Source organism: Hevea brasiliensis, chromosome 17 (genome assembly GCF_030052815.1).
Source record: "Hevea brasiliensis isolate MT/VB/25A 57/8 chromosome 17, ASM3005281v1, whole genome shotgun sequence".
NCBI lineage: Eukaryota > Viridiplantae > Streptophyta > Magnoliopsida > Malpighiales > Euphorbiaceae > Hevea > Hevea brasiliensis.
Window position 1 is genome coordinate 25,044,712 of NC_079509.1, and position 17,741 is coordinate 25,062,452.

Consider the following 17,741-nt stretch of genomic DNA (forward strand, 5'->3'; position numbering starts at 1 on the left):
ACTCCTAAAGCCTTTTGAACTCAAAGTGACTTAACCCTAGAGCAACCAATATAAATAGAAAAGAAAACATCAGAAGAAAGGGGTTCGCAGGGAGTGCTGCTGAAGGGTGCTGCTGTCGGGCTTTGCATCAGTAAAAAGAAGTTTTCCAGCCGAAGCTCCAAAAGATCAAAGCTACAAACTATCTTCGCTTCCTTCGTTTCATCTCCCTAGACAGAATTCTATTGCTTTATTTCTTTTACATGATTTTCTTTTTACTGTTTTTTACCTTTTATCATGATATTTGTTGAACTCACCATGAGTGAGTAGTTTCCTTATTCTGGATTTGGAAGTGTAATACTTGTAATCATTATTATGGATGAACATTAAGTATTATTCACTGGATTTGAGATTCGTTTCTTGATTTAATTTCTTGTGATCCTAATGCATGGTATGTGATGGTACCCACTTATATATGATTGTAGATGTTGATTGAAGGACTAAAAGGTGAAGATTAACATTAGAAAATCAAGATCTTGAACCTAGGAAATCTAACCTAGACATAGGCTGATACCTTTGTGGAACCTAAAAATTGGTCAAAGGTCTTAAAGGATTATAATTAATTTGATCACCACAAAAGTAGGGTTTGAGTTAATTAAAATACACCCTAGATGCCTTGAGAGAGGATTTAGGATAACTTAGGACTAATTTCCATCAAGGAAAACGATCCTTAATTCAGTAAATAAACGAGATAACATCCTTAATAAGATTCAAGTGTGAAATCTTAACTCTAGAATTGTTCCAAAAATAGATTACTTCATTTTAAGTTTACTATTCCAGTGTTAAAAGTTAATAAACTTCATTCCCTAAATATTCGATAGCCTAGACAGTCAAAATTACTATATAGATTGGTAGTTGCTAAACAAAGGTCCTCGTGGGAACGATATTCTACTTATCACTTTATTACTTATTAGCGATCCGTGCACTTGCGGGGTTATAAAACCAGCAAACAAGTTTTTGGCACCATTACCGAGGATTCTTTGGCTATAGTGATATCAAGCGATAGGCAATTTAACTGATTTAGGCAATTATATTTATTATATAATTTTATTTTACTGGTTATATTTTTCTTCTTTTCTCTCAGTTGCTCAATCTGGTATATGACCAAAACAAGGCCAGAAGAAGAAATTTTGGACTATGATCCGGAGATAGACAGAACTTTGAAAGCCATTAGGAGGGAAAGGAAACATTAAGAGCACAGTCAAGGAGATCCTAAAATTCTAACCATCGGAGATAATAATGACAGACTAGGACTCTTGAGAGATTACGGAGCTCCATCTGTTCAAGGATTTCAGCTCAGTGTCACTAGACCCACAATGGAAGCAAACAACTTTAAATTAAAACCAGCATGGCTCCAAATAATTCAACAAACCCAATTTGCAGGTTTGCCTACAGAAGACCCACATTATCACCTCCAATGCTTTCTTGCCTTATGTGATACATTCAAGATGAATGGAGTGTCTGACCAAGCAATAAGACTTAGAGCATTCTCATTCTTCCTTTGGGATAGTGCAAGGAAGTGATTACTTTCTCAACTAGCTGGAACGTTCACTACTTGGGAGAACCTCTCTTAAGCTTTTCTAGCAAGATATTTTCTACCTGCAAAGACTGCAAAACTGAGACTCGAGCTCAACACCTTCAGACAAAAGGAAGGAGAATCACTCTATGACGAATGGGAAAGATACAAAGACCTGCAGAGGGAATGTCCACACCATGGTATAGAAGATTGGCTATTAGTGCAAAATTTCTATAATGGATTACTACCCTCTACAAGGAGCACAGTTGATTCAGCTGCAGAAGGTGATCTAATGGACAAAACAGTGCCACAAGCACCTGAACTTTTAGAAAGAGTTGCATACCATAACTATGAGTGGTCAAATGAAAGAGAAAATGCAAGGAAAACTGCAGGGGTACTAAAAGTAGACGCTCTAAGCATGGTAAATGCTCAATTCGATCAGCTCACAAGGAAACTCGAAAAGATGCAAGCCAACACAGTTGGTACAAACAGTCAACCTGAAGACAGTTATGGAGGAGGATATATGAGTTCAAAATACAATAATTTCAATGAACCCTCCTCAGAATAGATGAACTATGTGAATAATGGAGGAAACTTCAACCAGAGGTAGCCCAACAATCCATATTCAAATACTTACAACCATGGATGGAGGAAGCACCCAAATTTCTCATGGTCCAATCAGCAAAACCAGCCAATAAACAAGCAACAAGGGTACAAACCACCAGCACTCCCTGGATTTCAGAACAGAGGACAAAACTTTGCACAGTCATCACTACCTCTCCAACCTCAACTACCTAAACCGAAAATGACAATGGAAACCATGATGGAAGGATTTCTAGCAGCTCAACAACAAAAAACTGAATTGATTAAATAGCTGACTTCCAGAGTGGACCCAGTTGCTACTCATAACAAGATGCTAGAGAATCAGATCGCTCAGCAAGCAAGCTCTTCAAGTAAGGCTGCTGGCAAACTGCCTAGCCAACCAGAAATGAACCCAAGGGAGCATTATAAAGCAGTTACACTAAGGAGTGGGAGAACTCTAGTACAACCAGAGGTAGAACCAACAGAGGGAACCATAGAAAAATCTAAAGACCAAGCAGAGAAAAAGGAGGAAGAAGCTAAGAAAGATCAGGAAGAGGAAGCAAGGAAAACAAAAAAATTACCAAAACCATACTAGCCTCCCCTACTTTCTCTTTAGAGATTTCAGAAAGCCAAATAGGACAAGCAGTTTGGGAAGTTTTTGGAAGTTTTACAGAAGCTTTACATCAACATCCCCTTCACTGAAGCAATTTCTCAGATGCCATCGTATGCCAAATTTCTTAAAGAAATTCTGTTAAAGAAAAGGAAGCTAGAAGACTATGGAACAGCAGCTCTAACAAAAGAATGCAGTGCCATACTGCAGAACAAACTGCCTCCAAAGTTAAAGGATCCAGGAAGCTTCTCCATAACTTGTCTCATTGGTGACAAAAAAATAGATAAGGCCCTCTGTGATCTTAGGGCAAGTGTCAGTTTAATGCCCCTATCAATATGCAAAAAGCTGGAGATCGGGGAACTGGAACCAACAACAATCTCATTGCAATTGGCTGATCGATCTGTTAAATATCTTGTAGGAATACTAGAGAACATTCCGATCAAAGTGAGCAAATTCTTCATTCTAGTGGACTTTGTTGTCCTTGAGATGGAAGAAGATGTTAAAATTCCCATTATCTTGGGAAGACCATTCTTGGCAACCGTCGGAGCTATCATAGACGTCAAAAATGGGCGACTAACTCTCAAAATAGGAGAAGAAGAAGTAGAGTTCAACTTATTCGACACAATGAAAAATAGATTTGAACCTGATGAATGCTTCAAAGTTGACACAATTGATGAACAAGTTGAAAAGGAATTTCATGAGACACATCCTAAAGATCCTCTTGAAGCATGTATTGTGCACAGCCACATAGTGGATGATGAAAATACAGAAATAGCAGCCTATGCACAACAGTTAGCTGTAACACCCTAGGCAAATCCCACATCGGCAAAACACGGGAGAGATGTTGGGTTTATAAGTTGATGGTTCGTAATCCCTAGTGACGCGTTTTAAAACCGTGAGGGCTTTGGCCCAGAGCGAACAATATCACTAGTGGGCTGGGCCATTACATTTGTGGTATCAGAGCCACTCCGCGTGCAACCTTGAACAGTGGTGGGGTAAACCTCAGTGAGGACGCTGAGTCCCATAAGGGGGGTGGATTGTAACACCCTAGGCAAATCCCACATTGGCAAAACACGGGAGAGATGCTGGGTTTATAAGTTGATGGTTCGTAATCCCTAGTGACGCGTTTTAAAATCATGAGGGCTTCGGCCCGGAGCGGACAATATCACTAGTGGGCCGGGCCATTACCCGGCCCACTAGTGATATTGTCCGCTCTGGGCCAAAGCCCTCACGGTTTTAAAACGCGTCACTAGGGGTTAGGAACCTCCATCTTATAAACCCAGCATCTCTCCCGTGTTTTGTCGATGTGGGATTTGCCTAGGTTGTTACAATCCACCCATCTTATGGGACTCAGCGTCCTCGCTGAGGTTTGCCCCACCATCGTTCAAGGTTGCACGCGGAGCGACTCTGATACCACAAATGTAACGGCCCGGCCCACTAGTGATATTGTCCACTCTGGGCTGAAGCCCTCACGGTTTTAAAACGCGTCAATAGGGGTTACGAACCACCAACTTATAAACCCAGCATCTCTCCCGTGTTTTATCGATGTGGGATTTGCCTAGGGTGTTACAATCCACCCCCCTTATGGGACTCAGCATCCTCGCTGAGGTTTGCCCCACCATCATTCAAGGTTGCACGCGGAGCAGCTCTGATACCACAAATGTAATGGCTCGGCCCACTAGTGATATTGTCCGCTCTGAGCTGAAGCCCTCACAGTTTTAAAACGCGTCAATAGGGGTTAGGAACCTCCATCTTATAAACCCAACATCTCTCCCGTGTTTTGTCGATGTGGGATTTGCCTAGGTTGTTACATTAGCAGCTCATCCACCCCTACCATTAGCTAAAGCTTCTGAGATAGAGGAGTTGAAGGAGGAACAAACCGAAGGTAAGCTCTAGGAAAACGCCAAACAGGTAGAGCTTAAACCTCTTCCCTCCTCGTTAAGGTATGCATTTCTGGACTCAAATTCTAAATATCCTGTTATAATCAATGCTAGCCTTTCTAAATTAGAAGAGGAAAAATTGCTAAAAGAACTTAGGATCCATAGCAAAGCCATAGGGTATAAAATAGAAGACTTGGAGGGAATCAACCCTTCAATTTTCATGCATAGGATACCCATGGAAGAAAATAGTAAACCCACAATCGAACACCAAAGAAGACTTAACCCAAACATAAAAGAAGTAGTCAAGAAAGAAATTTTAAAACTATTAGATGCAGGTATTATATACCCAATCTCTGATAGTAAATGGGTTAGTCCAATACATGTAGTTCCTAAGAAAGGTGAGACAACTATTATCCAAAATGCAAGTAATGAACTAATCCCTACTAAAGTAGTCAGTGGTTGGCGAATGTGCATAGACTATAGGAAATTAAACGGTGCTGCTAGAAAAGACCATTTCCCTCTTCCCTTCATTCATCAAATGTTAGAAAGATTAACGAAACACTCTTATTTCTATTACCTAGATAGGTATTCGGGATTCTTTCAAATTCCTATTAACCCAAAAGACCAAGAAAAGACAACATTCACTTGCCCTTATGGAACATTTGCATATAGGAGAATGTCTTTTGGCCTTTGTAATGCCCCTGCTACCTTTCAAAGATGCATGATGGATATCTTTTCTGATTATATTGAAGATATCATGGAAGTTTTTAAGGATGATTTTTCTGTCTATGGAACTATTTTTGATGATTGCCTAGCTAATTTATCTAAGCTGTTGCAAAGATTTGAAGAATCAAACTTGGTCCTAAATTGGAAAAAGTGCCACTTCATGGTAAAAGAAGGCATAGTTCTGGGACATTTGATATCAGAAAGAGGAATTGAAGTAGTGTGACACCCCTTACCCCTCTACAGTGTAGCCGAGCAAGATATGCCATGCAGTGTATCGGAACACCCAATTTAATTCAATTATTTTTATTCTTCCTAATTTATTTTTTTCATAGTTATGAAGTACAATTTATGAAATATAATTCATTTAAGTCATTTATCGAAATTATAATTTATTTGAGGTTCCAAAAATTTTATAGAAAATTCGGCAGAGTGCTGGCTAAAATTGGATAAAAGAGTTCTTCAGAACTTGTGAAAAGCACTTCTAAAATTTTCAATCATTCTCAAACTTCATTTCATCAACAAAATCCCAATATTTCTCATATATACTCCCATTCTCATTCATTCATTTCATATGAAATTCATATACAAGTCATACATAAATATTCAATTTTTTTTTTGTTCATAAACACAATTCTCACTATTTACATTAATACCAAAATACATTACATGAGTTTCAATTGCACATAAGAAAGTAAAAGTTAATTACAAAATATCAAAATAAAACCTAATGTCCTACTAATGCACTGATGACGGTGAGGTGACACGAACACTATGCAGAGCTGCAGAAGGGCTCATCCAATCTGTGGTCTACTGGGCTCTCGGTCGGTCTCTCTAGAACCTACGCGTGGCAAAAGGCAACGCGCTAAGCAATAATGCTTAGTGGTGCTAATAATAAAATAAAAAGAAATAACAGAAAATAAATATGCAGTGCATGTTTTCGATCATTCTTGGTAATCTTATTTATTTTGTACTTGTTATATTCATAATTTCATTAAATTTATTTACTTTCATTTTTGGATGCCCAAGTAACCTATACTAGACGACTGGACTAGATAAACGGGTAAACTGGCACTGGGTATCAAGTACCTCGGCCCGTCACAACATCGGTCACATATGTATCTCCTAGTGTGCAACTGAACAGCTAATAAGCTGTAATAACATTAGGCACAAGGCCAAGTATCAACATAGTGTCAGAATGGCTAAAAGCCATGAAATCACAGAATGGCATAGGCCATGTGCAGTACTGCTAACTAAACCCTATTGGCATGCCAACCTATCCAAATCAATCTTGCTAGGTGTACTAGAGCATGTTATACTCTTAATTTATACAATTCTTGAAATTTAAGTTTAGGTGTTACTATTCATTCCATTAGTCAATAAAAATGTTGACTTTTGCATAGACAATAGGTACATTAGTTTTAATACTCCCAACATACCACATTTTGCATTCTAAAATTGTTGGTATTGGTTGCCAATACCATTTCTAAGCTTAATGTTAATTGTTCAAAATTTTCAGATTTCAAGCTTTGTGTTTACTGTTCCATTAGTTATTTTTGCAGTGGGAATTTGGCAAAGTAATCAACATGAAAGTTGTTCCTTTTTTTTTTTGTCTAGTTACATTTTTTTTTGTGAGTCACTCCATTTGGAGTTTTGTTGCTCAAGTTATGACCCAAAAACCACAACTGGCCGGATTACAAATTTTCCAGATTTTCTGGACTGACCAAATCTACAGTATTTTGAGCAGTGACTGCAGGTCATTTTTGAATATGTTATGATCATAATTTATGGGTAGGTTTCTTCTTGAAAGTTGTAGGTCTATATCTCAGCTTGTTTGTGGTAAAATTTTAGGTCAATTGCACCTTTCTACACTGAGTTATGGCCAAATTACTAAACACTATTCATTTGGTCATTTTGCCCAGGCAGAATGCAGGTCACCCAGATTAGGGCAATCTTTAGGTCAACTTGGTTTTGTTTTATGGGCATGGTTTCTTCACCAAAGTTGTGCCATTATGTGTCTAATTTCATGTACAATTGGCTTTGCACTAATTGAACCTCTACAACTCCAGTTATTGCTTCCCAAACCAGCTGGACTCATGCCCAGTTCTGTAGGTCACCAAGGGCAGCCATACTAACCTCAATTCCCACTACACAAACCACTTTATTTCTTGTTTACACATAACCAAATGGTCACTAATTGACCATTAAAACTTACTTTCACCAACACATGAACAAGATCCAAGTTTTTATGTCCAAACCCTAGCTCAAATTCAAGGTTCACAAAACACATGTTAATTAGGCATACTAATCCATTTCAAATTTATGTCTACACATCAACACCATTTCTAAGCCATTTTAAATCCATCAAAATCATCAACTACCACTCCCATAAAGCTGGCCAAAATTCAATTCTCAATTTCACACATGATTTATCTCAATTTCTTAATTATTTGTTCATATTCAAACTAAATTTTAAGAAATAAACAAGATTAAGTAATTAACATGCACTAACCTCTTTGGTCTCTTTATTGGCTTTTATAAACCTTAGAATTTCTTTACTTTATAATAATCAAAACCTTGCTCTTGATGTGAGGATTAATTTTTGTAAAGGGTGTTTAGGGTTTTAGAGTGAGATTTGGTGAGTTATGAAGCTTTGGTGGAGCTTTCATGGAGGTTTGGGTGGAAGGGATAAGGGAGGCTATGGATGGAAGAAGAAAGGAAAAAAGAAATCTGATTTTTTCTTTCATTTCTGCCCATTTAACTTATTTTAAGTGAGTTATAGCCATGTGTCACCATGTGATTGGGTGGAGGCACACTAATGACATCATGTGATGTCATCATTTCTTATTTAATTCATTTTTTTTTCTTTTCTACTCAATTTCAATTTAATTTATAGCAATATTTATTCATATTTTATGTCATAATAATTATTTACTTAACTGGACAAGTCGGCCAAAAATCATCTCTGAAGATGAAATGACCAAAATGCCCTTCATTTGGCTTATTGAGCCAAAATCATCTTTACCGATTGAAAAATTTTTCTAAGCATTTTCTTGGCATTCTAATGCCATAGGAACCTCAATAACCCTTCTCTGGAGTCCCAAAAATTTTTTTATGAATTTTTCCTCGGGTCTAGGGCTCTTAGTTGCGAGAACCACAACTTCTCGCTAGGTTACTCATCACTAGGGCACCGGCTCATTTAACTTAATTGTATTTTATTTCTAAAATTTTTTCTAAATTTTTCTTATTAATATTTGAGTTAATTATGGTTCCTCACTTTAGTTTAAATATTTTTTCGGACGTTCTAGCTGTCCAGACCAACACTGGTCACCAGAACAGTAGAATGTACGGAGTTGCTACCGGGAGGGTGATACAACTCTTCCCCTCTAATTAAATTTTATCCTCAAAATTTACCTGATGTAAACAGTTGAGGGAACTATTGTCTCATCATCTCTTCACTTTCCCAAGTTGCCTCCTCGATGTTGTGGTTCCTTCAAAGTACTTTCACTAGTGGAATCTGCTTAGTCCTCAACTCTTTCACTTCCCAAGCCGGGATCCGTATGGGTTCTTCTTCATATGTCAAATCCAGTTGTACTTCAATTTCTTCCATGGAGATGACATGTGAAGGATCTGAGCGGTATCTTCTTAGCATTGATACGTGGAACACATTGTGGATCTTGTCCAGCTCTAGTGGTAAAGCTAGCCTATAGGCCATTGGACCCACACGTTCAATGACTTCATATGGGCCAATGAACCTAGGGCTTAACTTAACTTTTCTTCCAAACCTCAGTACCTTCTTCCACAATGACACCTTAAGGAATACTTTGTCGCCAACCGCATATTCTATTTCTTTCCTCTTTAGGTTGGTGTAAGATTTCTATCTGTCTGAGGCAACCTTCAGATTGGCTTTGATTAGTTTTACTTTTTTCTCAGTCTGTTTCACCAGGTCTGGCCCTACCAGTTTATCTTCACCTAATTCAATCCAGCACACTGGAGTTCTACATTTTCTCCCATACAATGCTTCATACGGGGCCATTTGGATACTATCTTGGTAGCTATTGTTGTATGCAAATTCTGCCAGTGGAAGGTATCTATCCTAACTTTCTTCCAAGTCAATGACACAACTCCTTAGCATATCCTCAAGGACCTGCCATGTATTTCATGTTATTATTATCATTTCAGTTCAATATTTGTATTAGTTAAATTGGTTTCAATTGTTTACCTGGATTACTCTTTCTGATTGCCCATCCGTCTGAGGATGGAAAGCTGTGCTGAAGTGGAGTTGTGTACCCAAGGATTCATTCAATTTCTTCCAAAATCTCGATGTAAACCTCGAGTCTCGATCAGATATGATGGAAAGTGGGACTCTATGCAGTCTAACTATCTCACTAATATACAATTCTGCTAACTTCTCCAGTGAGTAGTCAGTCCTAACTGGCAGAAAGTGTGCTAACTTCATCAATCTATCTACTATCACCCATACTGCATCATGCTTCTTCTGGATGAGAGGTAGACCACTTACAAAGTCCATGGTGACCCGATCCCATTTCCATTCATGTATGCATATAAGCTGTAGCAAACCCGATGGAACTTGACGTTCTGCCTTGACTTGCTGACATGACATTCTTGTGTAATAACTTGGTCATTGGAGCAGCTATTAAAGAAAATCTCTTCACAAATCTTCTGTAATACCCAACTAGCCCCAAAAAACTTCTGACCTCAATTGTATTTCAGGGAGGCTTCCATTCCATCACTGCTTCTATTTTTTAGGGATCCACTCTAATCTCATCAGTTGACACTATGTGTCCAAGGAATGCAATCTCATTCAACCAGAAGTCACACTTGGACAACTTAGCATGCAGCTTCTTTTCTCTCAGGGTTTGCAAAATAATCCTCAAATGCTCATCATGTTCTTCCTTGGTCTTGGAATACACCAAAATATCATCAATAAAGACCACTATGAATCGATCTAAGTATGGATGAAAGATACGGTTCATAAGGTCCATGAATGCCGCTGGTGCATTTGTTAGGCCAAAGGGCATCACCAGGAACACATAATGCCCATACCGGGTCTTGAATGCAGTCTTTGGCACATCTGCATCCTTCACCCTCAACTGATGATACCCTGATCTGAGATCAATTTTTAAAAATACTCCTGCTCCCTTTAACTGATCAAACAGACCATCAATTCTAGGCAATGGATATTTATTCTTCACTGTCACTTTATTCAACTGTTGGTAATCGATGCACAACCTCAAAGTCCCATCCTTCTTTTTCACAAATAGCATTGGAGCTCCCCATGGGACACACTGGGGCGTATGAACCCCTTATCCAGTAACTTCTGTAACTGGATTTTCAGTTCCTTCAATTCTATGGGTGCCATCCTATAAGGAGCAATAGAGATTGGTGTTGTACCTGGCAGTATCTCAATAGCAAATTCAACTTCCCTTTCTGGTGGCAAGCCAGGCAATTCTTCAAGGAATACATCTGGGAAGTCTCTTACTGTGCATATGTCACACAGATCTGGCTTAGCCTGCCTAGTATCCACCACATGTGCTAGGTAGGCTTCACAGCCTTTTCTCATCAGTTTTCTTGCAACTGTGGCTGAGATGACATTGGATAAGAAATCTGTCCTTTCCCCCACAACTGTGATCTCATTACCCTCAGGAGTTTTCAAGGAAATTCTCTTCAATTTACAATCAACCATTGCTTGATAACGTGATAACTAGTCCATTCCCAAAATCACGTCAAACTCATGGAAAGGCAACTCAATCAGGTCTGCCAAGAATTCATACCCTTGAATCCTTAAAGGGCAACCTTTGTACACTTTCTTCACCATTACACTATGGCCCAATGGATTAGTGACCAGGATGTCTTGGTCACTCTCCCCTACTAGTATCCCCCTTTCTACAGGTAGGTTGATGCAGATGTATAAATGAGTGGATCCTGGATCCACCAATGCATCCACAGATGTATTGTAGAGGGAGAACGTACCCCTGATGATGTCTAAGGCATCTTGCTCCTCCTGAGCTCTCATGGCATAGGCTCTGGCAGGTGGTCTTCCCTCAGACCTCTCTACTAGCTCATATGCAGGTCTTTGTGATGGTCCCACTGCTTCAGATTTGCCAGATTTCCTACCCCTTTGTGGTGCAGGAGCAGGTCTGTCTGCTTGTGCTGGAGCAACTGTAGTAGTTCTACATGGATAGTTCCTCAGCTGATGCTCTGTCGACCCACACCTTAAGCAGGCACCAGTCACTCTCCAACACTCCCCCTTATGCCACTTTAGGTAATGTGGACATGCAGAAGATACTGGGGCTGGTCCCCTGAACCCCGTCCCTGGAGAGCTACCCATGATGGTGTGGACTGACCTCTCCTAGGGGTGAACTATGGCCTGGGCCCGTGGGACTGACCCTGACCTTGTGGTTGACCTAAACTCTGTGTAGGTGGACCTTTGATCTTCTTTCCTAGTGTATGAGATGAGCTAAACTGAACCGGGCCCCTCTTCTGCTGTCTCTCTCTTCTGGTTTGCTCACTTATTCTCACTTTCTCCACTTTTAATGCAGCTTCCACTAACTTAGTGATGTCTGTAATTCCCAAGGCAGTGATCATGATCTTGATATTGTCATTTAATCTCTCTTCAAATCTCTTACACCTTTCGGCCTCATTAGGGACTATCTCCTTTCTGTAGCGGCTCAGTCTGACAAATTCCTTTTCATACTCTGCCACTGTCAGCTGTCTCTGCCTCAGATTAATGAACTCTCTTCTTCTCTCTTCCAGGTATACACTACCCACATATTTCTTCTTGAATTCTGAGAGGAAGAAGTCTCAAGTTATTACTTCTGGCTGCACTTCACTAGACACTATATCCCACCATTGGTAGGCATCATCTTACAACAAAGATACAGCAGCTTCTAGATTTTGTTCAAGAGTGCAGTGCAGTTATTTTAAAACTCTACCGGTTTTGTTCAACCAATTTTAGGCTACAACAGAATTATCTTCTCTCTACCAAAGAAATCCACTATTCCAAATTTTCTTAGTCTTTCTAGATGTGATTTCTGCTGTGGAGGTGGTGGTGGTGGTGGTGGCATTACCCCAGCCATTTATCTAAAGAAATCGGCCATTTGCTTGAACACGGGCTGTGGAGGTGGTGGTGGTGGTGGTGGCATTACCCCAGCCATTTATCTAAAGAAATCGGCCATTTGCTGGAACACAGGCTATGGAGGCTGAGCAGGCTTTGCTTGAGCTGGCGGAGCAGGTTCTCCCCTACCCCCTGTCTCAGCTGCTACAGGTGGAGCATGACTCTCCACTTCCTCCTCAACTGCCCTCTGTGATATAGGGTCCATATCCTATTCAAAATAACAAAGACAAACAGATATGCATTAGTGTCACCTCGACTCTTACGAATATAATGCATGGTATGGACTCGATCTAGGCCCAAAAATGCCTAAACCGTGCTCTGATACCACTAAATGTGACACCCCTTACCTGTCTACAGTGTAGCCGACAAGATATGCCACGCAGTGTATCGGAACACCCTATTTAATTCAATCATTTTTATTCTTCCTAATTTATTTTTTTCATAGTTATGAAGTACAATTTGTGAAATATAATTCATTTAAGTCAATTATTGAAATTATAATTTATTTGAGGTTCTGAAAATTTTATAGAAAATCCAGCAGAGTACCGGCTGAAAATGGATAAAATAGTTCTTTGAAACCTATGAAAACAACTTCCAAAATTTTCAATCATTCTCAAACTTCATTTCATCAACAAAATCCCAATATTTCTCATATATACTCCCATTCTCATTCATTCATTTCATATGAAATTCATATACAAGTCATACATAAATATTCAATTTTTTTTTCAATCATAAACACAATTCTCACTATTTACATTAACACCAAAATACATTACATGAGTTTCAATTGCACATGGAAAGTAAAAGTTAATTACAAAATATCAAAATAAAACCTAGTGTCCTATCAATGCACTGATGACGGTGAGGTGACACGGACACTATGCAGAGCTGCAGAAGGTCTCACCCAGTCTGTGGTCTACTGGGCTCTCGGTCGGTCTCTCCAGAGCCTACGCGTGGCAAAAGCAACGCGCTAAGCAATAATGCTTAGTGGTGCCAATAATAAAATAAAAAGAAATAACAGAAAATAAATATGCAGTGCATGTCCTAATGTCTTATGCAGACAATTTTTCAATCATTATTGGTAATCTTATTTATTTTGTACTTGTTATATTCATAATTTCATTAAATTTATTTACTTTCATTTTTGGTTGCCCAAGTAACCTATACTGGATGACTGGACTAGATAAACGGGTAAACTGGCACTGGGTATCAAGTACCTCGGGCTGTCACACCATCGGTCACATATGTATCTCCCGGTGTGCAACTGAACAGCTAATAAGCTGTAATAACATTAGGCACAAGGCCAAGTATCAACATAGTGTCAGAATGGCTAAAAGCCATGAAATCACAGAATGGCATAATGCCATGTGCAGTACTGCTAACCAAACCCTATTGGTATGCCAACCTATCCAAACCAATCTTGCTAGGTGTACTAGGGCATGTTATACTCTTAATTTATATAATTCTTGAAATTTAAGTTTATGTGTTACTATTCATTCCATTAGTCAGCAAAAATATTGACTTTTGCATAGACAATAGGTACATTAGTTTTAATACTCCCAACATACCACATTTTGCATTCTAAAATTGTTGGTATTGGTTGCCAATACCATTTCTAAGCTTAATGTTAATTATTCAAAATTTTCAGATTTCAAGCTTTGTGTTTACTATTCCATTAGTCATTTTTGCAGTGGGAATTTGGCAAAGTGATCAACATAAAAGTTGTTCCTTTTTTTATCTAGTTACATTTATTTTTTTGAATCACTCCATTTTGAGTTTTGTAGCTCAATTTATGACCCAAAAACCACAACTAGCCGGATTACAAATTTTCCAGATTTTCTGGATTGACCAAATCTATAGTATTTTGAGCAGTGAATGCAGGTCACTTTTTAAATATGTTATATTCATAATTTGGGTTAGGTTTCTCCTTGAAAGTTGTAGGTCTATATCTCAGCTTATTGCTGGTAAATTTTCAGGTCAATTGGACCTTTCTACACTGAGTTATGGCCCAATGACTAAACACTATTTATTTAGTCATTTTGCCCAGGCAGAATGTAGGTCACCCGGATTAGAGCAGTCTTTAGGTTAACTTGGTTTGGTTTTATGGGCATGATTCTTCACCAAAGTTGTGACATTATGTGTTTAGTTTCATGTCCAATTGGCCTTGCACCAATTGAACCTCTACAACTCCATTTATTGCTGCCTAAACCTATTGGACTCATGCCCAGTTCTGTAGGTCACCAAGGGCAGCCATACTTACCTCAATTTCCACTACACAAACCACTTCATTTCTTGTTTACACATAACCAAATGGTCACTAATTGACCATTAACACTTACTTTTACCAACACATGAACAAGATCTAAGTTTTTGTGTCCAAACCCTAGCTCAAATTCAAGGTTCACACAACACATGTCAATTAGGCATACTAATCCATTTCAAATTTATGTCTACATATCAACACCATTTCTAAGCCATTTTAAATCCATCAAAACCATCAACTACCACTCCCATAAAGCTAGCCAAAATTCAATTCTCAATTTCACACATGATTTATCTCAATTTCTTAATTATTTGTTCATATTCAAACTAAATTTTAAGAAATAAACAAGATTAAGTAATTAACATGCACTAACCTCTTTGGTCTCTTTATTGGCTTGTATAAACCTTGGAATTTCTTCACTTTATGATAATCAAAATCTTGCTCTTGATGTGGGGATTAATTTTTATGAAGGGTATTTAGGGTTTTGGGGTGAGATTTGGTGAGTTATGAAGCTTTGGTGGAGCTTTCGTGGAGGTTTGGGTGGAAGGGATAAGGGAGGCTATGGATGGAAGAAGAAAGGAAAAAAGAAATCTGATTTTTCTTTCATTTCTACCCATTTAACTTATTTTGAGTGAGTTATAGCCATGTGTCACCATGTGATTGGGTGGAGGCACACTAATGACATCATGTGATGTCATAATTTCTTATTTAATTCATTTTTTTTCTTTTCTACTCAATTTCAATCTAATTTATAGCAATATTTATTCATATTTTATGTCATAATAATTATTTACTTAACTGGAAAAGTCGGCCAAAAATCATCTTTGAAGACGAAATGACCAAAATGCCCTCCGTTTGGCTTATTGAGCCAAAATCGTCTGTACTAATTGAAAATTTTTTTCTAAGCATTTTCTTGGTATTCTAATGTCATAGGAACCTCAATGACCCTTCTCTGGAGTCCCAAAAATTATTTTTTGAATTTTCCCTCGGGTCTAGGGCTCCTAGTTGCGAGAACCGCAACTTCCCGCTAGGTTACCCATTGCTAGGGCACCGGCTCATTTAACTTAGTTTTATTTTATTTCTAAAATTTTTCCTAAATTTTTCTTATAAATGTTTGAGTTAATTATGGTTCCTCACTTTAGTTTAAATATTTTTCCGAACGTTCTAGCTGTCCAGATCGACACTCGTCACTGGAACAGTAGAATGTACGGAGTTGCTACAGGGAGGGTGTTACAAGTAGATAAGGCAAAAATTGAGATCATTGAAAACATGCGAAGCTTTTTGGGACATGTAGGATTCTACAGAAGATTTATCAAGGATTTTTCCAAAATAGCTAAGACACTTACTAACTTGTTCAGTCAAGATGTTTCCTTTGATTTTGATGAAAATTGCCTTATTTCCTTTAACAGGATCAAAGAAGCCCTGATATCAGCACCAATAATGCAACCACCAAATTGGGAGCTGCCATTCGAGGTGATGTGCGACGCGAGTGACTCTACAGTTGGAGCAGTGCTCGGGCAAAGAAAGGATAAAAAGCTCCATGCTATTTATTATGCTAGCAAGACATTAGATGATGCGCAAATCAATTATGCCACCATAGGGAAGGAATTCCTAACAGTGTTGTTTGCAATGGACAAGTTTAGATCTTACCTCATTGGGTTGAAAGTCATTGTATTCACAGATTATGCTGCGATCCGGTACCTTTTGAACAAGAAAAAAGCAAAACCAAAGCTGATTCGATGGATCCTACTCCTACAAGAATTTGACCTTGAAATAAAAGTCAAAAAGGGATTCGAAAACATAGTAGCTGACAATCTTTCCAGACTAAAATTGGAGTACATAGAGGACTTCGAAGATTTGCCAATTGAAGATTCATTTCCTGATGAGCAATTACTTGCATTCTTCAAGGCTCCATGGTAAGCTGATTTTGTTAATTTTCTTGTATGCAGGATACTGCCTACAAACATGACTTATCAGTAAAGGAAGAAATTCTTACATGATGTAAGATATTACTTATAGGAGGAACCTCTACTGTACAAGAGATGTAATGATGGGCTGATAAGAAGATGCATACCAGAGGAAGATATGGAAAGTGTCATTTATCACTGCCATTCATCACTATATAGAGGACATTTCGGCACCTCAAAAATAGCAGCAAAAATTTTACAAACAGGGTTTTACTGGTCACATTTGTTTAAGGATGTAAGATCCATTGTGCTAGGTTGTGATCAATGCCAAAGAACAAGTAACAGTTTAAGGAGGAATTGAATGCCACTGCATGGTATACTTGAGATAGAATTGTTTGATGTATGGGGAATAGACTTCATGGGACCATTCCCCTCCTCTCATGGAAATAAGTATATTCTGGTTGGAGTTGATTATGTATCAAAATGGGTAGAAGCAATTACGACACCAACCAACGATGCTAGAGTGGTCACAAGGTTCCTTAAGAAAAACATTTTCATAAGATTTGGCACACCACGAGCAATAATCAATGATGGAGGAAGTCACTTCTGTAACCAATAATTCAAAACACTACTGAAAAAAGTATGGAGTGACTCATAAGGTGGCCACACCTTATCATCCTCAAACCAGTGGTCAAGTAGAAATCTCAAACAGGAAACTGAAGCAGATTCTGGAAAAAACTATAAACAGGTCCAGGAAGGACTGGTGCATAAAGTTGGATAATGCACTATGGGCATACTGTACTGCATACAAAACCCCAATTGGCACAACACCCTTCCGACTGGTTTATGGAAAATCATGTCATCTCCCTATTGAACTTGAGCATAAAGCTTACTGGGCAATTCAGATCTTAAACTTCGACTTAAAAGCTACTGGTGAGAAAAGGCTATTACAACTGAATGAGTTGGAAGAAATCCAAAAGGATGCATACGAAAATGTCAATATTTTTAAAGATAAAACCAAAAGATGGTGTGACAGGCGCATAGCAAGGAAAGAGATAATCTTGTACTCTTATTCAACTCTCG

The 17,741-nt window shown here is 38.5% G+C and overlaps 1 non-coding gene across 1 annotated transcript; it reads right to left on the minus strand.

Annotated features, from left to right (window-relative positions):
• Nucleotides 1–1,649: 1,649 nt before the first annotated feature.
• Nucleotides 1,650–1,756, minus strand: LOC131175711 (small nucleolar RNA R71). The gene has a single exon (XR_009145900.1). It is a non-coding gene; the product is annotated as a small nucleolar RNA R71 (small nucleolar RNA).
• Between the last annotated feature and the right edge of the window lie 15,985 nt (nucleotides 1,757–17,741).